Raw genomic sequence first — 24668 nt, 5'->3', positions numbered from 1 at the left:
GTATGTTCCTCTGCCAGGAGCACAGTTGATTGTATAGTGCTCTTATATCAATTTAGACCCTGTTATGGTTATTGCAGCTTAATGCTGTTGTAAAAATTGAACATGACACTAGGGTGATTTATTTTCTGCATGTTTTCTTAACCTTGGATATTGGATTGTTTGTCAGACTATATCCCTTTGATTTATGACAAAATGTGGGGCTGATAAAAACATGATACCCCCCCCTCCCTTCATACACACATACACATTATGCAAAGTCTCCTCTATACGTCCAGAGAGGAACAGGGAGAGAGATGGAGAGAAGGAAAGATGGATGTCATGATAGTTTATACAGGGACTCAGTGACAGAGTGTGTTGATGTGTGAGACTATGGAGAGTGTCCATGAGAAAAGCTTCAACAGCTCCTGAGTACAATCAGGCTTAAAATCAAGTATACCGAGAGGCCTTGTAACTTTGAATGTCTAGAGCTTCTGCTCTTCAAAAACAAAACCAAATGGAACCCAAATTAGTTTAACAACAATTGGTTTTGACAACACTTGCTTTTGTTTATTGGGCCCTAAATAAATAATGAATAAAGTATTACATCCTTAATTAATACAATTCTTTGTGTTATATTATCTAGTTATTGTGTCAGATAGCCAAGTATTACGATCCAATATGACAGAAAAGTACAACAAAAACCTTGCTTACATTATAATTTTTTACTATTTAAATTGTAGACAGTCAGCCATACCAGGTTTTATATTCTGGGGTCATATTTTGCTAATGGTATAGATTTTCTTTAGAGAATCATTAGCTTTCTTTTCAATGTTAGCAGCAATTATAAATTTGGTTGATTAGATGCACAGGTGTAGATCTAACTATTTATTGTATCTCAACTACAAAAGTGGGCTTGAATTGTCTGAGGTTGTTGTAAGTGAACACGGTACTGGTACAGCTTGAAGCCTGTGATGTCTAGGCTTCTAGCTGCTGCTGTCTTGTTCATGCCTTCTTACCCACTGCTTGATTCTGTAGTGGACTGGCTTTTATGTGATTCCCCAGGAGATCCAGAGAGTGGAGAATCATAAATCTTCACGATTACAGCTCTGCTAGCAAAGTGAATATTATTCACACCAGTGCCCTCAGTTACATTGCTTCATATATATTGTACAGTAGCTGGCGTGGTCACTCAAGGCCTCTAACATGGAGAAGGGTTACTCTCCCCAAGGTCTTTCTGCTAAGTCACTGCAGGATCTATGTATAGGAATTCATTATTTATTTATCAGTATTATCTTCTGAGTGAAAATCCATTTAAAAACAAATACAAATTGGAATGCTGTGCTCAGATTCTGCACTCTTTGTGGAGTGGTGTGTTTTGAACAAACGATGAGCAGCATGCAGGATGTCTTGATATCTTCAGGCACAAAAGTATCACAGAAGCACAACAGAGCACAAAGGCAGAAACATGGTTTTCATCCAGTCTCCTTTAGATCTCATGAATACAGCTGGAGTTTCTCTCATTCTCTCGCTCCTCCATAGTTTATGCAATGCCTGCAAGCATTAACCTTCCTAGTATATTTACATAAAGGGAATTCACTTCTGCTTTTGACGTCTCAAATTCCCATTATCTCCTTTGGGCTTAAATCATATCTGTTATACCACAGCAGTTTTTACCTCTCCTCTCTCCCGATGCTGAGTATTGTAATGATGAATCTGCTTCTCTGCTCCATGCCAAACCTGGGCAGACATAACAGCAGTTGTTTAAGTTTTCCTAAATAAATAGAGTGTGTTTCAATAGAGATAGACAGCAGGGACGAGTCTGGGAAACTGCAGAGTTTGACTTGTGGAAGTTGCCTTTCTAAACTGTTTTTGTTACTAAGACAAGGAACATTAACTCCAGATGACAATGAAAGTAAATAATCTATCAGTGAAGTGCAGTAAATGCCATGTGTTGAAGAAGCAAAAGAACCCCCCCCCCCCATCTTCCTATTAATCTATACATGCCAAATGCTGTAACATTTCTGACATGTTATCCACTCAGACCTTGATGGTATAAGAGCTTGGGGAAGAAGTGGTATTGGGTATGGTGTAATTGCTGACCTTTCTGCAGCTTTGTTGCCTATCTGCACACAGCATTCCTCTGCACTTTGGGGCTCTTTTGTAGGCCTCAAATCACTACTCTCACACAAAATACACCAGGCCGAAACATTTTACAGGTCTTACGTTTCAGTATGTAGTGGTAGCCTTCTTTGTCAGGTAGAACCCTTTAGCAGAGGTTTGAGGCATATTCTTTGGTGCTAAAAGATTCTCTAAACCATAAGATTCTCTAAACCATAAATAAATTAATAAATAAAACCAACAAACTCAAAACAAATGTTTGTATTATATCATCAAAATCTGAGGTTGAGCTACAGTACAATGGAAGGACGAAGCCCTTCTGAGTTTCTAACATTTCAGCTTTATGCCTGTGGTTGTGTATCTGAGATGACCCCCAAAGAAGAATTAATGAGACAAAATCTTCAAGTAGCTTTGGGGACCTGACTGTAAATGTAGATTTACATTTCTTTTCTTCAGAGCTCAGTGTTGGATGTGTAGACATCCAGTGATTCATAGTACTCAGGAAGTGAATACTGAAGTGTATGGAGAGCTGTCTGGTCAAATAAGTCTGGAGAATTCTAAAGGGCTGTGTTCCACTGAGAGACTGTGGAGATCCATTCCATTCAGTATCTTTATCAACAATATTACTTGATTAATTTTGCTAATGACGCTATCTGATAATCTTGTTATTCATTTACCATTGGAAAACTATGAATAAATTGGAGGATATTTAGAGTGAAATATCTAAGACAAAATGGCTGTGTTATAAGAGATGGAATCCTGTCAGTCAAGCCTTTTCAAATGCTTTGTTCAGTTCCCACTCTGTTCAGTTCCATGTTCAAATTGCTCCAGGTTTATATGCCTTTGCAGAACATGTAATAGTTAGTATAAAAGCTAATACAGAATATGCAAGCATAGAAGAGAACTCAAAGTCAATGAATAATACTTCTGCTATAAATGGTAGACCAAGCGTGGCCATTATCATAAGTAATGCCAGGAAACAGGCCCTCTTGAAGGACTATTCAAAGATCTCATTTGTTAAACTGTTATACAATGACTTTATTCATATCCTTGGGGTCATCTCGCTAATTATTTGCTGAAACATATTTTGAAATTACACATAATTTGAACTGTATGATATTAATGGGGGATTCTTATTCACATTCTTGGGAATTGCTGTTGATGGGAACAATCTGTGTGCAGTGAAAAATGATTTAACGCTCTCAGCAGGAGTTGTAGGATTTACCATTGTGGTGTGATGCTATTAATTCTCATTGTATTGCAAAGCAGCTTGATTGCACACTGTGAACACTGTTATTGGAGAATTAGTGCAATTTTTGCCGCAGTTGTTCTGCTGTTCCATTAAATGCTAATTAGGCTCTCTTACAATAATTAGAGCCTCTTGCCAGACAGACCAATTTAACTAGTCCCACACTCACAACATTAAAAAGATTAAAATACGCACTGCTCACACTCTGTAATTAGCTTTATGCTAACCGCAGTCCCTGACAAAACTAGGGGTCAAAAGTACTTTTATGTTGCTGTTTGTGTATTGCTTATCAGGTCGAGCATCTCGCTGTAAAGATGCCTTTCCTTTCAGAGCTCATGCGTTTTCAGCTCTGCCACAAGGGCACAAGGCTGTCTGCAGCCTCTGGGTTACTTGTGCCTCAATTTGATCAAGTTTTCATGGGGTGTTTTTTTTCTTAAGACAGCCCCTCCCCACCAGACTTCGTTCTGGTGATTGGTGGCAACGTATTAGAAAAAAAACAACCTATTCCTGAATATAATTGGCTCTCATTCATCATGGTTGTCATGTCGCATGTAATGCCGAGGAACAGTGCTAGGCTTGCACATCAATCTCTGGCTGGCCGGGCTGACAGGCCTTCTGAGGGCTTTGGCAGCAGGAAGATGGCATCCTCCACTTGGCCCTGCACTTTCAAACTGCTCGGTTATGCAGTGGATGGCATTTTGCTTAGGCACTCCTGAGAGCTTCTCAATCATCCCTCCACATGCTGTGTCTTTCAAACATCTATCTGGCATGGTTCTGCATTAGCATACATACTCATTTTTTCTTTCCCCCTCTTTTTTTTTAATCATGATTATTTATATTTGAAAAGGCTCTCTTCAACGCGCTGCAGAGGTTATTTATTCAAATAATCATTGCTTTGAAAGTGCACAAGGAATGTTTTAGCAATGCTATTTTAAGAAGTTTACAGATTGATTGGAGTGATAATATCCTTGTTTAATTAGTGCCTTCCAACCATGCCTTATTGCCTCTGCAGATTGTCTTAGTATATGATGATTAATACCAATATCACTGACACACAATGTAAGCCGTGCATTTGGAAATAGGATTTACAAAAGATGGTGTTTTTTTTCCCTTCTGAGATGGTATCCGCTGCGTGTATTTGCCTACAACCAAACCACTCCAGTCGCATTAGTCAAACCGCTGCCTGCTGACCCTCGACTCCCAGGTCCTTCTGAGAGAAATAGCTGTTGAACTAAGATGTATGTACATACATATATTATTAATGCAAGCGTTAGGGTGTGCTGTTGTTGTCTGGATGCAGATTCAGGGCTGAACTGCGGCCTTGAGGCGATCAGCAGCCCACTTCATCATGTTTTTTGCTCTCATGAATAATTAAAAAACTTAAATTACTTGCCATGTACAAAATTCATATGCTGGGTTAGGGGAAAAGATACATGAAAATTAATTTTCTTTTCTCTAAGAGTGACAGGAAATCAATTAATCTTGATGTATTATTTCATGCAGGACAGGATACAAGAAGCCGTAGAGAGAATGGCTACAGCTGTTCTCATTGGAAGGGCCATATATTATAGTTGGCGTGTTTGACAGCTTCTGAAGGAAATGGCTGAAGGATATCAGGCAGGTGAAGCAACTGTAAAAATTTATTGGAGGATACAAACTGTTCCCAGGGCCTGACATAACCCTTACAGGGATAGAAAAACAATACTGAATTCCCCCCCCCCCCCCCCCCCCCAAAAAAAAGAACCCACTTTTACTATTTATGGCATGAGCACATCTTGTTCATTTGATTAATTTGCTGTGTCCCTCATTGCCCTTTGGGAAGAATAAAGATTTTGCATTGGTATGATAAATGTGTCCTAGCAATATAACACTGCGGATGGAATGACAGAGCTATTTACAGCTCACTTCAACTTTTAGAACTTGTCAGTATTTGCAAGTTGTTGTCCAGCACTCTCTGCTAGGACTGTAAATAAGGCTTGTGCACAGATATTATTACTATTTTAAGAGGCGGTCGGATTCAGCACTGCTCTTTGGACTTTTTATCTGTAATTTTCCTGTGGTTTGTCCCTCTTTGAAAGAGCCCCCTTCCTCGCCACGTTAAAATGATGAGAGTACCTTGTTAAACTCATAACTGTGAACGCAGCAAATCTTCGCCTGAAGGTCTCTGTCCCTAGCTGTGTGCTATCATTTTACCACATTAATATAACTTGGACAGAGTTTCCCATATTCCTTATTTATTACCTGTCTGAGTGAACTTGAGATTAAGGTCATCACATGAGTTGGGTATGTGACGGCTATGATTTCCGCCATAAAGCGGCAGTGTGAGTGATGGAGTGACAGAACAGGTGAACTTCACATGTAGGCGGCAGCTCTTTTCCCTGCACTTACAGAAATGCCCTTGCGCAGCAGAGTTTGAGTTCAGCGTGACCTGCGGGGACGACCCTGCTCTGCAGTCTACCCTGCCACCCTACTAACTGAAAGATTAATTGCTACGGTGACTGCAGTCTTTGACGGTGAGTGACAACTGAGTGGCATGCCATAATTCCCCAACTGTTTGCGTTGTCGTACGAGGTGTCAGCAGCCAAACAGTTGTTTCCTCTTGCGCTCAGAGAGCAGGACACAAATAAGCCTTAAACAGTGCCATGAATCCGCGGTGCACCATCCTCTGCATGTGTGTGCCATTCTCAGCAGTGGAACATATGCTGCTGTACCTCAGAGGGAAAACTGGCTGACTTTGTCTCTGTGCTTCACTACAGAGAGCTGGCAGAGTGCTCTGTCCTGCCAAGGAGAGAGCTGTGTTCTGGGGCACAATAAATACCATTCCATTTATGAACAGATTTCTCTGGTCAACATGACTGGTAATCAACAATCAGTAAACATCTGTTACTATCTATTAATAACACTGCTCAGCAAATTTATGGCTGCTGACTGCTGGCATATTTGTATGAAAATATATTTCCTGCAGCTGATGGGCTACAGATTGGTGCGATGGTCGACACCATTTGTAAATGTGAGACAAATTAGAGGGCGTAAGACAACTAAATTAAAAAGGCAAATGACCCTGGCCAGATGGAGCTCAATATAACAAATGTAATAAGTTGTTGAGTTGCCAATTCTACAGATGCTGATGGTGAATTGATTTTGGAATGTGATGGCTGGCCAGACAAAAGGTTATATGTGCAAACTTTCATGGCAGTGTGTCCAATAATGATGCATCATGCTTGTAATTTAACATGAGGAATATTAACATTTTCAGTCTGGTAAATGGATTCACTCTCATTGGGCCAGAAATACATTTATTTGGGTTAAGGACTGTGTTAAGGAAGCAGATCATGAGCTGGTCTATTATGGTAATGTCTTGCTGTACTGCCTAGGACTTCCCCAGTGACCTAATATTTTATTCATGACTTCTACTTTAAATTTGATAATGATGTGTAGATCATTGTATTGCCTTATGCCCTTTATTAATACACATATAGTTAGCCTGAACTATAAGCAATTTATTTAGTTTCATTTAAGCCTCTAAATGTAAATAGGGATTAGATGTGGGTTAATGAAGTCATGTTCTTCAGGGAGGAATAATGTGCAGGGTAGTGAGCTGTTCTAGTAATTGGTTAATGTATCATTTTATACATTTTTTTTTTCAATAAAATGAAGTGGTCAGTGCCATTTTTCATTCTGAAATCAGACTAATTGAAACTATTGTTAAAAATATAAACAATCAATTGCTAATATAATTCCGGTGCCATTTAAAACAGCCATTCTAAAAGAGCAACTTATGTAAGTTTTGATAATGAAAACACTTTCAATGTGGTTGTTTTAATCTGAATAGCTATAGAACTTATTAAATATTTTGTTTTGAAGAACATTAATGTAATTATGTAATTAATGTGCAATATAATATCTTACACTATTATGATTGGTGCTGTTTATATTATTACATTAGTACTACGTTACAGTCTCTTTCCTACATGGCACCACCCTCTCTGTCTTTTCTCCCCGAAAATCAAGAAATAAATAATAACAGTTGAAAGAAAAGCCAGCCTAGAAGTGACAGGCTCAATTTGTTCAGAGGATGACATGGGGACGACACAGAGTAGATTATAAAATGCAGAGATGTGCAGAGGTCACATAAACAATTTGCCACCCAACTTGGGTACCCATAATGCTCTCTGCCCTGGCTGTTCAATATTTGGTGGCGCAGTGGTGGGGGGTGGGGACCTGAGCACAAAAGAATAGTGAAAAAGCCTGGGAGCTGATGGCAGTCAGGTTTGCATTTTTTTCTGGGTTAATTCACTGGATGAAAAGCTGCACTGTGCGATGTGTCATATATCAAAGGCAGGGCATCAGTAATCTTTGCTCAAGGGCACGGATAACAGACAGATAGACATGTGAATGAGATGGAAAAAAAGCAACTCATCCTTTTCTGCTAACACCACGAAGGAGATAAAGGAAGATTTATGAGTCATCTTGGACCACATACCAGCATGCGGCCCCATTTTTCACATGCTCCAAAAATTGGTGCAGGAAAGCAATCTGCTTGTCACTGTGTCCATCAGGTGCTTCAGGAGGAAATTGGGTCCTTCGGGCTTTTTATTCCACAGTCAGCTATTTTCTTTATAGTGGTTTTGTTTTTAATGGTGTCCATAAATATATGTAGGGTTATAAGTACCTTTATCACCCAAGGTGGTTTTTGTGTGATGTGATGTGCGGGACACGCTGCTGCTTCGGGACTGAATCAAGTCTGATAGTGGCAGGGAATTACAGCAGCTGCTGCCTGTTCACTGCAGTGACTGACACTGATAATATGGGATGACTGCCCTCTCCATCATCAAGACAGACAGGCATTTCTCTTAATGCGATGAGGATTGTTTGTGCGTATGCATGTATCAGTTGTTTTGAAAGACTTTATGCATTAACGCAAACTTTGTACATTTGTTTTGTCTCATGTGTTCATCTGAATATTGGGGTTTTGCCAAAGGTGTTTTGTTGTTTTATGTATGTTTGCATACATAAATGTATGTTTGCATACATACAAAGTAAGGGCTTTGTAGGTACTCCCAAACAGCCTTGTTTACCTGAGCATGTGAGCAGCTTCAGCTACACCTGCCCTGCTCAGCCTTGCCCTGTAATATTGCCACTGAAGTTATTGCACTTCACAACACTTGTTAAACTTAACGATGGTTCAGTCTTAGTTCACAAAGAATGTGTTTTACTGTTGAGAAGGGATACGCATAGCTCATTAATGCAAACATTTCACAGGGCATAGTTACAACAGGCATAAATCACTAGGTAATGATGTTGATGTTAAGATACTTTCCCTGGATCTCAAAAGTATTGTCTTATAAATACTGTCTAGAACATGAGCAAGAAGTGATCTATATAGGATAAACTTTGAGAATTGGGCTAACATATAGTTTGGATCAGTGCACCTTTTTGATTTAGAGAGAATATTATTGCTCTCTGATGTTGGAAAATTGTTGCTCTAATATTGTGTGCATCACCAGAGCCCCCCATTGGTTGGATTACACAGACTGCGTAACACCTAATGGACTAACGGTAGATGTTGAATGCTTGAGGCAAAGGGCGAGTTGCAGTCTCCACTCATGCCACAGAACAGCACAAAGTAAAGTTCTCCCCAGAGAGTTACTTGTGTCATCACTAATATTCAACAGCCGGTTCTGTCTGATGAAGACACGAGCGAATGTTTCATCTTTAAGTGTTCAATTAGGAGGAAGATGGGATAATTGTGCACAAATGCAGGGCTCATATGAGAGCTGTATTCCACTGAAGCTTCTTGGCAAGAGTTCACTGAGTCGTACTACTCCCCGGCTCCCCCGAAATGATTATGTGCATTTATTTCAACAATTACCACACTCAGTGTTTTAAAATATGATATGAACATGACATTTGCATTGTGGTCATTTGGTTCCTATTTCTGGGTATCATATCCATTTTGAAGCTCTTGTTTAAGCTGGAGCTTGTGTGCATGGAAAGTAGCCTGTTGGTTGCTGTACTGTGTTCCTCATGTGTAGGTACACATGAGTGCTGCTCACTCATTCAGCCTCAGTCAAATATTTCTGCTGTTCGTGAAATGTTTTGAGGCAAAATCAGTGTTCCTGCAGAGACACCATTTTTAAGCTAAGTAACCAAGCTGTGTGAAGCACGTGGAACCTATCTCTCGTGTATGGGTGCCAGGGAGTTCTGTGTTCTGGTTTGCTTTTTGTCATGGAGGTGTTATTTTTCTCCTGAAAGTGTTAATTGACTGCCAGTACTAAAGAGGAACAAAGCTGACATGTACCACAGGCACTTAACTCCTAGGAACTGCCATTAGCTTGGCTTGTGCTCTGAAAATATGTGATAATATGGTACACAAGAAATGCCAGAAATTGCATTGGATTTCATGGTTTAGCGGAATAACATGTATTTGTATGCAAGCCTCTTTGTAACATGCTATGAAATAAACAGAGGAAACTTTACTATTCACACTACTTTATGCAAAGAAAGAGACTGTGCAGAGTAAGCCTATATAAGTGTAAGACTATAACTTTAATGCTATGTGCAAAGTAAGGCTACCTTCACATTGCAAATCACAATGATTAATTCAATTTTTTTTTCTCAGATCTGAATTTCCTTTGTTGATAGTTTACATTCATAACTGCAAGAAACCTGTACCTGACTGTACTGTGAACACATCTGGCAACTGAAATGGCACATTGACATGTTTTTTTCACACATAACCTGAATCACCAACAACAAAAATCGCTATATTTGTGAGATGACTCATGGTATTAAAATACTTCATTAGAAGTATCAGAAGTCGAGAGGCCAAAGCAAAAGCCGGACGGCTAGCTTTTTCCTTTACCCGTTACCCGTTACACGGGTACTGTTGCCATTGCTCTTGTTCTCCTCCATTGTTGTTTTGACGAGGACAGCGCTAAGCAGATGCATAAACGCAAAAAGCCACATGAAATCCAATCTGCCCCTTCCCATTCAAGTAGCATAGCCACGAATCAGACACGAATCAGATCTAGGACTATACATGAAAGTGATTCAAATCTGATTTGAAATGATCAGATTTGTGTGTCCACACAGCCCCGAAAAAAAAAAAAATCAGATTTGTGTCACATTAAGGCAGAAAAACCCAGATTTGAGTCATTTCAGGTTGGTAATGTGAATGTAGCCTAGGGCTATGTGTATGTGTTCGACTATAAATTTACACATGTGTAGAGTTAGACTCAAAGGAGGACAGAGGCAAGGGACCTGTTGCAGAATTAGTTTTTATTCCTTATTGCAGTGTTTTTATTCCTGCACTCCTGAAATCTACTTAGATTTATATGTCATCTATTCTTCTATACCAGATTTGATGGCTGTATATAGCTGTAGACCAGCTTTGATGGCTGTATATCTGTGTGTGTTTAGAGCCTGCAGTGCCTGCTCACTGCTATTTGCAACCCAATATTGGATCGATGGATTTAGCTGTGGCCTTTTATCTATCTTTATCTTTTGGCTTTATGCTGGATGTTCTGAAGTTTCAGTAACTGACAGCTGCAAAGCATGTGTGTTGCCTATACTGTGATGTAGCTGCCAAAATACAGTTTTACTATGTAGGAACTCTTCATTTAACCACCACTTAATTTACTATACTGGAGCAAATATGTCACACCATGCATGAAGGCCTAAATAAGCGTTTTCTAACCATGAGACCATTAAGGTCAAAATGTTGCAGGAATATTGTTAATATTTGCCTCCCATTTTTCTCCAGCAGAGCTCTTTACTTCCCAGTCTGTCTAATCTGAAAGTCTCTCTCTCTCTGTCTGACTCATTTTCTCTCTCTTTCCGTCGCTTGCTCTCGCGTATTGGGTTGCGTGGCGGGCTCGCGTGTGTGATGGCTCCGCTGGGCTTTCAGGGAGCTGGCAGCTCAGATGGGACAGAGGGATGAGCTTAGCACAACAGGCATATTGACTTTGATATCCTGTCTGTTACCACCACTTCCCTTTTACATGGCTGCCAGCAGAGATGACATTAGAGCATTAGGCGCAGCACCCACGGCCGCCTCCCCCTCGCCCGCCGTGGCCGGGACGTGTGTTCACGCGTGCCTCAGACCCGGCTGGTGCAGATGCGCCCGTGGGCCCCTTCCAGCCCTGCTGCTGCTGCCCCCTGGTTGTGGCATGCAAAATGAAAGGCGAGTCAAGGTGAGGGTTGGGCTGACCGGGGGTCCAGTAGGCAGATGTGATTTGATGGTAATTGCAAGGCAGGGAAAGGCAAGGGCCAGCCCTGAGATGTAAAAGCACGCACTTGTTGTGAGCCTTGTCAGCGCCAGGGGCCGACGGCACACGTTTGCCAGCCCTCTTGAGCCCTGCCATACCTGCTGTTGCTGTCAAGCCTCCTTGCCAATAGTGACATCTGTTCCTGAGAGCGCCTGGTGAATCTGAATGTCAATATCCTTGCCTTGAACTGCAACAGAGAAGTATTTGTCACTCAGCGACAATCATCCCTCAAATGAAAGGTTAGAGAGACACCGCTAGCCTTTAATCAGGCGGCGGGAGACCGTCTGTCAGCAGGGCCTTTTAAACATGCAGCAGCCCCCACCGGCCGCCAATGAGCCAAGTGATTGATCTGCACAAATCATTTTCTTTTGCTACTGTCAGTGGAGAGCTGATGGGGAGGATGCCGTCATGAGGATTAAATATGACTGCTCCAGGCACTCTGCCCCCTGATGAATCCTCGCCTCTTCACATTCACCCGCCTGTCACGGGGTCCAGCCCAGTCTAGACTGAGGCCATAAAAAAAAAAAAAAACCTGTCTGCTCATCACGCCATTAAGAGCCCCGACACTTATGATAGTTTAGTGTGATGGCAGTCACTGCTTCCCTCTCAGATATCTCCATGCAGAGGAGAGAGCTGTTCCTTCATATCATCACAACGATGCAAGTCACAGAACAGGGAAATGTTTTTGCTGCCATTACAGCGTGATCTGGAGACATATTAGCATTATATTTAAGTGTGCATTGAGCATGCTTCTTGTGTCTTGGGACACTGTGATTGAGTTGAAACTTTAACTTACCCAGACTCTAAAGTTTTATATTGCATTTAGAGACCTTTGAAAATGTTTGTTACTGGAAAAGTAATTGTCCTGCAAGGGGTTAGTAATTTTGTGGTATTAAATGACCTGTCAAGCCAAAATGAAGTAGTATGTCTCCACTGCCAAAACGTATACACACCCCAAACCTATAAAATGCTCACACATAAAGCTCTATAGCTTTAATGGGATAGGGCACTATTTTTACCACCACTTCATTTTATCATTCAACACACTACCGTGCTATTTTCACAGATTTGAACCTTATTACACCAACCTCAGCCTGATTTATATAGTTAATATCAAACCCAAACTCACAATAGAAATGATACATTAATCTGAGTTTTACTGTTAGACAAATGTTTTTCCAATTGGAGTGAAAGTGGCTGCTGTTAAAGGGATCCTCATTAGGCTCTCGTTATTGGCTAAGTGCTTTTCATTTTCTTGCTGAAAGCCGGGCCTCACTGATCTTTACACCCCTCCGAAGATTACCTCCAACATAGCCCACCGCTCATTTGCTCTTTCTGACGCAACGGTTACATTTATTCTTAATGTTCGGACCATGTTGTTGACCTTCAATGCTTGCTGAGTCTAGCACCTGCTGACCCCGCCTTTAAATCTGTCAGTGTGGAGATATATGGGGATCTGCCTCATCTTAGGCCACCCTGACCCAGCCTGGCATGTCCCTCTTGTGTTCTACATCTTGTTTGGGAGATACTTCGCCCATAATGTTCTGTGACCTTTTCCACTGAGCACGGCGGTCGTCCAGCAACTCGGAGGGGGGGGAGAAATTGAGCTGTTTCATTCCTCCCCGAGGAGTCTCACGTTTCCTCTCTGGCCATTTATTTGAAAGCTATCATTTTCTTGAATTCATAGACGAAAATTGGCATTGATTCACAGGATGATGGATGCTGAGAGTCCCTCTATTGACACGGCCATTGACAGTTTTCAGTAAATTCTGCATCTAATTATCACTCTTGGCTAAATGATACTCCTGCCTGGCTGGGAGAGGTGGTCGATGGGACTGGTTGCATTGTTCCTGAAGGCCCTATTGAGTAATGTGTCAGGGCCGTGGGATGTAGCTGAAGAGAGCACATTTCTCTCAGTTAGCCCCACTGCGTAATTAAACCTAATGCTGACTGACGTCAGAGCTAGAAAAGATGCACATGGGAGATTGATGTGATTATTTGTTGCTCTCAAGTGCTTAAATGATTTTATCAATATATATCTTTTATCAGACTTTTCACTCATAAGATTGTCAATCTTAATTTTGAATGTATTTGAATATACTTTGAATATAAGGATCATATATTTCTTATTGTTTTATCATATTGTGTTTTCAGTGGAAAGCATACAACAGCAGAGACACAGTGCATTTTCTCTTACTTTGTTGATTAGATTTACTACAATTTTCTATCCAACAGATCTTTCCATCTGTTGATTACGCTACAATAACCATCACTGATACAAATGATTGTGTGTTGTAAATCCCAGACATGGGCGGATGGGCTGTTAGATTGTGCCCTGCTGGGAGATGAGGCAGAGCCAACATACTCTGACTGACATACCCTTCTGCTGTGGGGGGTTTTGATGTCCGGGTCAGGCACCTGCTGAGGGAGGTTGGCCAGGTGATCTTGATAATCCATGCCCAAAGCAGCCTTGCTTTTCCCACAGCAGCTATGAATCGGCACTTCAGCGCAGCTAATGGCTCACTCCTGCTCCTTCACAGGCAGCCTATTGTGCTTTGGAAGGAGCACAGAGGGAGGGGGAATGGTGTAATCCTGAACGTGCCCTGGATCAGTCTGTTTGAATTTCACACCCACACTGATGAGCATGTCCGGACGCATTGAAGGTCCTCTATGTGTGACGTTCTCCCAAAACACCCTTCACATGTTCCGAGAACTATCATGACCCCTACTGTAGTGATCCAACCCCAATTACCCCTACATGAAAATCACGCAGTACACCTTATACTATAAATATCTTCTGGTTTCTTCCCCTTACCACTGCAAAATACTATTAAAGCGGTGGGGAATAAGTAGTGAGCCCCTCGTTCCTATGTTGTTTACGGGGGGTTTTATGCACTCCCGGCTGGGGAGCACACCAGCCAGCTGCTGTGGTTAGTAGCCAGAGCAGGCTGGTACGATGGCAGCAGTGAGGCTCCAGGCGAACAGAGAGCATATGGCCCGCCATGGCGTGACGGAGCACGCCCAACAGAATGCGATACTCTCGTCTTCCCTCCGGGACTGTCACCATGAGGAACAGCCCTCCAGACGCAGATCCAGAAGTACAGCAGATCAAACTGTGTTTGTGAGCTTAGTGCCTGGGGGAGACTCGCCGTGCGAGGTGGAACCTGGCAAGTGTCCCCCTGCACTGGAATGCTGCGCTTTTATTTTCCCAGAACTCTTCCAAGCACTTTTCCATTCCAGAAATGACAAATTACTGATATTTTTGTTGTTTCTGCCACTCATATTGTTTGTAGCCCTCATCTCCATGCAGGGTGTTTCCAGATTTTCCTCCTTTGGTTGGTGGGTTGGAAAAAACAGTAAAGTCATATCCAATGGCAGTCATTCTGACTTTCACTGAATTAGACAAACTTTTAGCCCACACAAATGACATTGAAATAAATTGATATAATGACAAGAATTTCTGCCTTGGCATTGTGGGAGGTGAAAATCTAGCCCTATCATTTCAGCTTTTGGATTTGGCACAGCATGTAACATGATCTTAGATGCGTCAGAGAAAATAGATCCACTTTTTCCTCTCTTACGTCCATGCAGGAGCCATACACTGCTGTGGGTTATTTTAGGAGCCAGAAGTGGAGGGTTAGTGGGGTTACTGGTTCACAGTCCACCTATGCTATAGTAGAGAGATAATTGCACGATGGCCAGAAGGCTTTGATTGGCTGTGTGGTTGTAGTGTCGGCAGGGGCTGGATTCTTTTGGTCTGGGGAGGGGGTTGTGGGCGGATGGGTTCATATTTTATACAGAATTTTTTTCTATCTTGCGACCTTTGCCAGGGTCACTGAGGCAGGCAGGGTCACTCAAAGTTCAGGTTAAAAAGGGTCATTGATGAACACTTAAATACAGCAACCTTGCTGTTTACCAGAAACGCAGACAAATGGGGCCAGGAATTTGTAATGGAAAAAGGATTACACACACACATGCACGCACACAACCACACACACACACACACTTTTTTAGAACTGCAGATGTTTATTCCAATGAACATCTTTTCTTGAGATATTAATTCTGCATTTATGAGATTTGGGTAAACTGAGTCTGTTTTAGACTATATGATTCACCAGTTTTGCCACTATGCCCACTAATTTTACATGGTAGGTTTTACATGGTAGGTAGGCAGTGACAGAGTACTTTTTCCTTATCTTGCTTGGCCATTCTCCCCATAATTATGAGATTATGAGTAGGCAAGGTCCAGATGGCAACAAAATTCACATTAAAGACTGTGTCTTTAATTCACTGACACATTTTTTCAAGTGGAAGTGTAGAGCTTATCGGACTGAAACCACACAAATCAGGTTGAGCCAGCAAGGTGTTTGTTTAACCCAGCACAGCTTCCTTTTGGGAGCCCAGCAGGTTAATAGAATGCTGTTTACTGGGGTTCACTTATCCTCCTGTCCCACTCTGTGTAGTCTTTTGAGTGCATGCACATCCTCTTAAACCCCCCAGTGGAGCTAGTCACTACCTGGCAGGGAGGAATACCGGAGGCTCCGACAGTGCCGGGTGGAGGGATCCAGACCTAAAGGCTTGTCTCGAGCTTAAGGCGTCAGATCTGAACACAGCGTAAGCTATGGAGCCAGATATGATGTGCATCTGAGAGCTGCTCATGACAGGCCAAGAGGTGCGGGGCTCAATTGTGCGCTGGGAGCCTTGTTGTGCCATTACGGCCCACCCCACCCCCCCGCCGCACGGGGAGGCACTACGCCACGCCGCCCTGATTTGGCACGGCTGAATAGAGTGTCACGTTGTAAAGGCCTATTTCTCCCCGTCTCCTGTTCTGCTCTGTCAGTAGAAGGAACAAGGCGGGAGGGGATACGGAGGAACCGTGCCAGTGCGCTCTCTCGGCGAACGCAGCCTCGGCTCGAGGGGCTGATTGTTTCGCCTTTTTACTCCGTGCCTTTGCCTCGCCTGTGGGTTTACATGACCCTTCAACTGTGTTTCCACGCAGGCTGTGAGCCGTGCTCACAGGCTTCTGACTGTACTGCGAAAAGGCAGCTATGAGCACTTGCACTAGTGGGCTGTTTAGTTCAGCAGGCCCAGAATAACAGCCTCCTCTTGGCTGGCCTACACGCCGCTCACTACATCATGTGAGAGCCATCAGTTCTCTGGTTTCATTAATCAACAGGAAGATGAAGAAACAGGGTTTCGACTGGGTTACTGCTGTCAGCAAGGCTAATACTGAAGAGTGGATCTCTGTGGGGAGGAATTACTTTGCTCCAATTTTTAAATCATGTGGCTGTCAAAAACAGAGATTCTAGGCACTTCTCCTTGCTTTTCTTCTTCTTGTCTTCCTTTTTTAATTTTTGTTTGGAACATGATTCTTACATATTTCACATTGTGCTGTTTGACCTTTTCACTTCACTGCCACGCACTAATGCTGTAGGGCACGATTATTAAAAATGTCTGGCTAATAAAACAAATCTGCTTATAACTTATTTATGTCATACTACATTTCAGCAAAGCGAGTGCTTTGGAAGGGATTTGTGCAAGCGATGCTATTTATGGCCATTGAGGTAGAGACGAGTTACATGCTGGGACTAAATTTCACAATACAATAATGTCTCATATTTATAAATAGGTCTCAGTTTGGGGCCATATAATGCATGGTTTTCTGACATGTTGTGATTTATTTTGCCCAGAAACATACTTGTGGTCACACCCAGCTATAAAGTATGTACTGGAGTAAATGCAATGGCTTTAAATCAAAATAAGCAAATCTCTAATGCCTTATCAGTGTCCTTCCTGTTGTGGAAGGAATCTCTTTGCCTTTCAGAAAGGAAAATATATCATCAGATAAATAGTCACCAGCAATCTGATACTAGGGGTGAGCTAAACCACTTCTAAGCAGTCTTTCTGAATCCAGGCGGGTCTACAGTGAACTAAAATGAATGGAAAGTGTATTGTGTCAATGAAAAATGGGAGTACCGTCACTATGAAATATGCCTTTCATCCCACATGGCATAATCGGAGGCTGCAGTATTTCTGAGCTGAAGTTCTAGTGTTCCTCTGGAGCCTGCACTTTATCGCTAGGAGAGCATGGGAGATAATGTAAAGGATAATACAGAGCCATTGCCTTCAAGATGACTGTCAGAGTGCTGTTAGCCTGTCAGACCCTCCCCTGGGGGCAGGGTCAGCCTGTCCGTCAGAGCTGATTGACACCTGAGGGGTGTAAGCTATCAAAGCCTCTGTCAGTGAGACAGGGTAGAAAATAGGTGTGATGGGTGAAGAATTACTGAGAGTTTAGGGGGGAAAAGTGATGGAGAAGAGGTGAGAAGACGCTGAAGGCAAAAAAAAGTGAATTGAAGGTTAGTTCTTTGTTGCATGCATGGTATTATTGTCCTGTTCTTTCACAGGATTTAATAACTATGATATTGCTTTTTAATGATACTGAAGCTACAAAGTGAAGTGATAGTGAAGCCCTTGCATGGACTTCTTTGAGATTTGAAAAACAGTTGTACTGTATGATGGCCATATGTAATCAGAGAAAAGCTCATTGAAGTCAGTAATGTTGCTGTTGAGTTCCCTGTCCTACTGAAATGAGTCTGTTTCCATAGCGTGACATCTATTGAGGGATTGCAGGGGTGAGCCTGCTTCCAGCGTGCTGCCCTTGTGAAGGCTGTAGACAGGGCTTGTCTTTTCTCCTCTCACGCGTCCTCCTCCCTCTCTCCTGGTCTCGGAGTGGCCGGCCTTCCTAGTCCATCTCCTTGTTCTCACTCTCTGATTAGACCTGACACAGAGTTGATTCAAATAAGCCTGCAGTGGAGGCATAACCAGCACACCATGAACACTGAGTGAAAAGGGGAGGGATTTTCTAATAGGAAAGCAAATTAGCATCCAGGTCCTACTTTCTGCAATTATTTCCATTGCTTGTACCACTGTATTGACAGATGCTAAAAAACAGGCTGGTCTGCCTGCAAGTGTTCGGCCATTAATTTTCATTTCTTTCCTTAAGGAAAAACAATGATGAAAGGTTACTGCATTTCAATAACCTATATAAGCCACATAAATGCAATTCTATCACTAAAAGATTAATGTTATAATGTTATATTACCACAGGCAAAACACTATCTTGGATTATGCATTTCATCTTCATATTTTACATGGCTAAAAACTACAAAGCTTTTTTTTTCTGTAGTGGAATATTAAAAGTGTCCATAATACTGTTCTTATACTATAGCAGTTTTTCATTAAGGTCTAATTGTTATTGGGATTTGTGGAAGTGTATTATCAATCTTTATTTATATGCTTTGCAAAGATGTTGATCAATGAAAATGCTTTCCCTTGTTGAATGCATTGGACACAACAGAGCAGCCAGTAGCAGGGCTAGTTAATAGCCTCTATAAGATCCCAGAACCAAGATCAATAAGGCATTGAAATAAAAAGATGAAATGACTTTTTTCCTGCTTTTTTTCCAGAAGCTGTATTGCAGAACTTAACTTTAAAAGTTTTTCCTTCTGCTTCCAAAATAATTCTGTGAAAAAAGAAAACAACCATCTCAAAGTTTTTTTTCTTTCTTTTTTATTGCTTCAGCCCCATTAAAATTCTTATGAAGTTTATACATATCACTACATCAAATACACATGAATTATAAATGCTTCATATTACAGTCTTGCACTTGTAGCCCCTGGGTTGCCTTAAAACTGATTTTTGTGTGTGTGTGTGTGTGTGTGTGTGTGTGTGTGTGTGTGTGTGTGTGTGTGTGTGTGTGTGTGTGTGTGTGTATGTGTGTGTGTGTGTGTGTGTGTGTGTGTGTGTGTGTGTGTGTGTGTGTGTGTGTGTGTGTGTGTGTGTGTGTGCGCGCATTTTGTTGTTACATTGGCCAAACAAAAATGAAGTAATGTGGTTTTTGATCTTTTATCATTTGCATTAAATAGCACCAAATACAAATAAATAAACTTCACTGCCATCATGTTTTGCTTTGAAATTGTATTTGTTGCTTCAGTTAAAGAAGTTGCCCATAATAATAAGTAACACTTATGACATATGAGTGCTGTTCTTAGTTTTCCTTATGAGATGTAGTGCAGCTTGGCCAATTCTTCCAACAGTAACAGAAAGATACTTTAAGGAAATAGCAATATTAACCAAAAGGTAATCAACCAGAAAACCAGTGGAGAAACCAAACCCCCTTAGCTGGAGCAGTGTTCCAACCCAGAAGCCATTAGACGTAGGCAGTGAAATGCTGCATCAGAGCTGTAGTGTCTAATGATGTGCATACGGAAACATGCCCGACACCTCAGAGGACAGGGCTGTCTGCATGGCTCGGCAGCTTTTGCCTGAAGTTGTGCTTCTGTCACTCAGAATTTCGACTGGGCGACCTCTTCCCTCGATACACGCTGGCCAGCGCAGAGGCGGCGCCCTGACAGGCCTCTCTCACGATACTCGGGACATTATGTTCTGTACCTTACTATGTCTTTGCACTGGAAATAGTTTTGAAGAGCTTTGCCACCTCTTGTATTTCTCTGTAGATATCCAGTTGGGTGTTTGGGTTTCCAGTCTCGGCTGTATCGCCTGTTGCTCTACTGTTTGAAGGTGTCATATCAACTGTGAGGTACAGGGCCTCCCTTGTAGACACATGTCTGCTGTAATGCACTACATAATGTTTCGCTACTGAGCACACTCTACCCTGGCTAGAAGATAGCTCGCTCTCATAATGGGCAGAACAAACCTGGCATCACAGATATCAAGGCAGGTAACTTTAGACTGGGTCACGATGTGAAGTGGGAATAATTAACACCTACCCATCCAATCCCAGAGAGCACTGTTCATGACGTGCGTAATAAATAATTACCGGTGACATATTACACCATGTGACCTGTTCCGACACTCAGGGGGAGGACCAGTGGGCCGGCAGTGGGGGGAATTTTTGGAGACACGGATAAATAGCTGCTTCATGTTTATGCTTGTCAAGAGCTTCAGCTGTGGCCTGGACCTCATGCTATGTCTGTTTTGCCTTCAAAGATATGATTTAGTCCCCTCAGTCCAGCTGAGGTGCCAAAGCTGTTTGCAGGACAGATAGTTTTGCAAAAGCGTATGTTAAATAGGCTTAGCTCAATGACGCCATCCGTCCACACACTTCCAATCCTGAATGGCTGAGTGTGATTGCATGAAAGCCAGATCTCACTTCCTGGCTACGAGTACAAAGGCACTTCCTGGCTATGGGTCCACAAAAGGTCACCCTCTTACCAAGAAGGTTTGAGTGGTGGTAGAGATAACAGTCTTACATTGTATCTACAGTATTATACTGTACACGCTCTGTAAAGCACTATAATGATTGGCAATAAAGTACTGAAATGGATTTATGTAGCAACCTATAAAAAAACAGTTTCTCAATTTCAGCATTTGCAGTATTATTTTTTTTGCTGAAACTCTTTATTTGAAAAAAAAAAAAAACAGTACAAAACAACTTGCCAAAGTTTCTCGATGAAAAGGCTTATTTTGACATAGCTCTGGTGTGCTGCCGCTTGTGTTCTACACTGTATTTGTAGTTTGTGATGGTAGTGCCTGTCCATTGTTCACATCAGTGTTTTCCTAGCACTCTCCCTCTGTATGGCCGGAGAACGCCCCCAGCCTCTGATGCAGCCTTTTACTGTAATGACCCTATTTATGACTTATTTACTATTTTCAGATTTCCCCGGAGCTGAGCCGAAAGCTGATTCCCAGGCTTGAGAAAGCAGACGCCGTGTCCTGGTATTTTAACTCATGTCTGGTTCAGCCATTCACTTTCTGAATTCATAACCAGCTGGAGATCAAACGCAACTCCGATTTATTAGGCTCAACAGCAGGGATGATATGTATGACTAATATGTTGTTTGTTCAAGTCAACATATTCTTGGTCCATATACACTTCCACAGCCCTTTCATGTTTGTCCTCAGGGATGTGCAGCTCTGGATGACTGGTGAGGCTAAACTCAATGGAAAAGGCAGTTCGTAGATAATGCCCATCATCAGGGCTTTGGACTCCGGCCATGGAACTGACATGATTCTGGATAGCTCTCCTAAAGGCATTACATAATTGATGCTTTAGTGGTGCTGTGGTACTTTGGCTACTTTTGATGAGGAATTTTGGGTAGGCGTTGTTGACAATTTCCCTTAGCCAACTCATATATATATATATATATATATATATATATATATATATAATGTGCAACCATACAGCCATATATCTCACAAATGAAAACCACGTGGAGAAGGTTGTCATTTGTTAAAGTATAGTAGAACGAGCAAAGCAGGCCAGAAGTCGCCTCATCAAGAACACTCATTCAGGATGATGAATGTGGCCAAATACACATTTGTCCGTAAAACTTGCAGAGTGGATGAGCATCATTAAGCATGAGGAATAGGTGCAGCCCCGCTGAGAAGTGAGCGCAGCAAACAGATGTTGGGAATTTTTGCAGGCATCTTTCATCCAGAGGACCATCATTAATAAACCTGAAGGTGATTCTCCTGTTTCTGTTTAATAAGAGCAAGTAAAGTATGTGTGGCTGTGGAAATCGCTGAATAAACAACCTTACAGGGCTTTTAGAGTCACCATAGGTATCTCTTTTGTAAACAGGAGCTGCCATCAAACAGCTATATAGTTTGTATGGTGTATTTTTCACCCAGTCTTTACTCTCTTATCAACTAGGCATGTTTTATGGAAAAGAGTTTAAACGTTCATTTAGACTTGACTGGAGTTAGTTGACTACATCGTGTAAAATGGATCATGTCGACTGTGAAGTGGTAGTTTAAACTCATTTGTCTTTTCCCTTTTGTAGGTGAATTAGAATAAACACAAATGATGGCTTTGTTTTGCAGCGTGACAAACGGTGAGCTATGAAGTGATGAGTTTGACTGAGGGAAATTGGTTCCTCTTTGTAAACGTGAGAGAGCTGCTCAAACGCTGGAGTTGTTGTGCATGCTGTCTTTCTGACTAAGTCATTCATCAAGGATCTGGGAAAGGCTTGCTAATCAAGGGGCCGGGTGAGTAGGGGTGAACTGGGCCTATGTTAAGAGGCACAGGCCCTCCTGCTGGAGTTCCAGCTCAGCTGAAGCTGTCTCATTTTATAAACAATCCCAGACACAGAGGGTATACTATGAATAATGCTTAAGCCCTGAAAAATCCCACCACCAATAAATCTTAATACAGGTTCTTAGATTCCAGTGGGCTGCCCACATCTCTTTCTGCCCAACCCTGCTGTGTTTCACCTCCCTGTGCACTGGCTGCAGTTTCCCTCTGGCACAAAAACAGTGGCTCAAATTCGCTTGTGCCACAGTTTACTTATAAACAGGATTACATGCATATGTCCCATACAAATCAATAAAAACATGTCACAATTGTTTAGCCTCTCTTGCTTTCCTAAATGAAATTCATCACACAGCAAATCAGCAAAAAAGAGCAGGTAAAGAATGGAGTTTGGTCATCAGGACTGGGCTTGTCACATGCTTGAGAAATGCATTTTTCATCTCTGTCATTGTCTTGATTCATATGTTGTTATGTTTTGTTTGGGAATCTTTTCTCCACTGAGGGTGCTATACATAAGTGGAGAATTACATTTCCACTGTTTACACTCTGTCTGACATGTCATACTTTGATGAAACGCCCACACCACACTGGAATAATTTACTGAAATATAAGTTGGACTATAAAAGACCATTTGCGTTTGTGACCTCAAAAAGCTCTTGTGATGGTGGTCTTATGAAGGTTAAACTTGAATGAATGCAGTTGTTTTTCCTTGGCAGGCTAAGACACAAGATAGATTTAAGTCATAAACTGCTGTCATGTTTGCACTGGTTCTGTGGTAAATTGGTAGTTCATCTAAATATTAACTGTCACTCTCTAGCCAGTGTGAGTGGTTTTTACATTGGAATCCTTCCCCTTCACTGTTATTAGACGTCAGGGGCATACTACCCTGTGAGTATTATACTAGATAACGATAAAGGACTTTTTTTCCATTGGACATATGAAGTTCTGTTCTTAAATGTTCTGTGCTGAGTAAAGTTAAACTGACTTTTTTTAAATCACAGGTTATTATCGACCTTTGAGTCTTGGCTCCTCTCAAGGTTTCTTCCTCATGCTCTAGGGAGTTTTTCCTTGCCACTGTCGCCCTTGGCTTGCTCACTGGGGGCTTGGACTCGGAAATGTGTAAAGCTGCTTTGTGACAATGGCTGTTGTAAAAAGTGCTATATAAATAAATTTGACTTTGAATTATGTGAAGTAGGGGTTGTTCTGTATGGTTTTAGGTCATATGCTGTGCAGCAGGTCACATTGATTCCTGTTAATCAATAAACAGAGGATGTTATCACTGTAAATAACATACTGGGATTGACTGTGAGTCAAACTGGGTACGGTATTTATAAAATTCTGTACCAGTTTTTTTTTTTTTTTTTAATTAAAAACAAAATTAAAGATGCATATTCTCAAGATTCTACAAAGGAGTATTCATGACAGGCCTGGTTTATCTGATGTCCACCTTTAATCCTACAGCACACTGGGTGAAAATGGTTCTTCTAACGCACACCCCATCCACCTCAGCCAGGTTTGGATATGAAAAATCTACTTTGTAAGTGTTGTATCCTGTTATAGCTCTTATATGGTATGTATCTGATCTTCCTTGGTCTGCCAAAACTTGGGTCATTTTTTGTTTTTATTTCAAGGCGTCCATCTATGCACAGCCTGTTGGCTTCTTTGTTTTTACACTGTTATTTGTTGTTACCATACAGATATGTCATTTGCTTTTACTGCTGTACCTGTTGTTACTGTTCAGATAAGCCAGTTGCTTTTACACTCATATACCTGTTACTGTACAATCATTGGCTGAATGTAATATGTTTTTGTGGAAGTCTAAAGGTCTGATTGACTCTACATTTTGCACAAACTCTAAATTCTGTTGTTGTGTTCCCCAGAACTCATTTTAAAGGCAATTAATTATACTTATGGAAACACCTTTGTCTACATTTAATGAAAGGTGTTTCATACTACTGTGCACTTAATTTGTATGGAGTTCAGATTCCATGTGCATGTA

At 41.6% G+C, this 24668-nt stretch overlaps 1 protein-coding gene and 1 long non-coding RNA gene across 3 annotated transcripts in view; both read left to right on the top strand.

The window, feature by feature from the left end:
* The window catches only part of lrmda (leucine rich melanocyte differentiation associated), a 192255-nt gene that overhangs the window by 62713 nt on the left and 104874 nt on the right, over nucleotides 1-24668 (top strand). The window lies entirely within an intron of this gene.
* On the top strand, nucleotides 17527-23735 carry LOC113583640. The gene is made up of 3 exons (XR_003411323.1): nucleotides 17527-17972; nucleotides 23487-23557; nucleotides 23671-23735. It is a non-coding gene; the product is annotated as an uncharacterized LOC113583640 (long non-coding RNA).

The sequence above is a fragment of the Electrophorus electricus genome, chromosome 11 (genome assembly GCF_013358815.1).
Source record: "Electrophorus electricus isolate fEleEle1 chromosome 11, fEleEle1.pri, whole genome shotgun sequence".
In the NCBI taxonomy this organism is placed as follows: domain Eukaryota; kingdom Metazoa; phylum Chordata; class Actinopteri; order Gymnotiformes; family Gymnotidae; genus Electrophorus; species Electrophorus electricus.
Note: the sequence above shows the minus strand (reverse complement) of the source record. Positions and strands in the feature narration are given on the sequence as shown.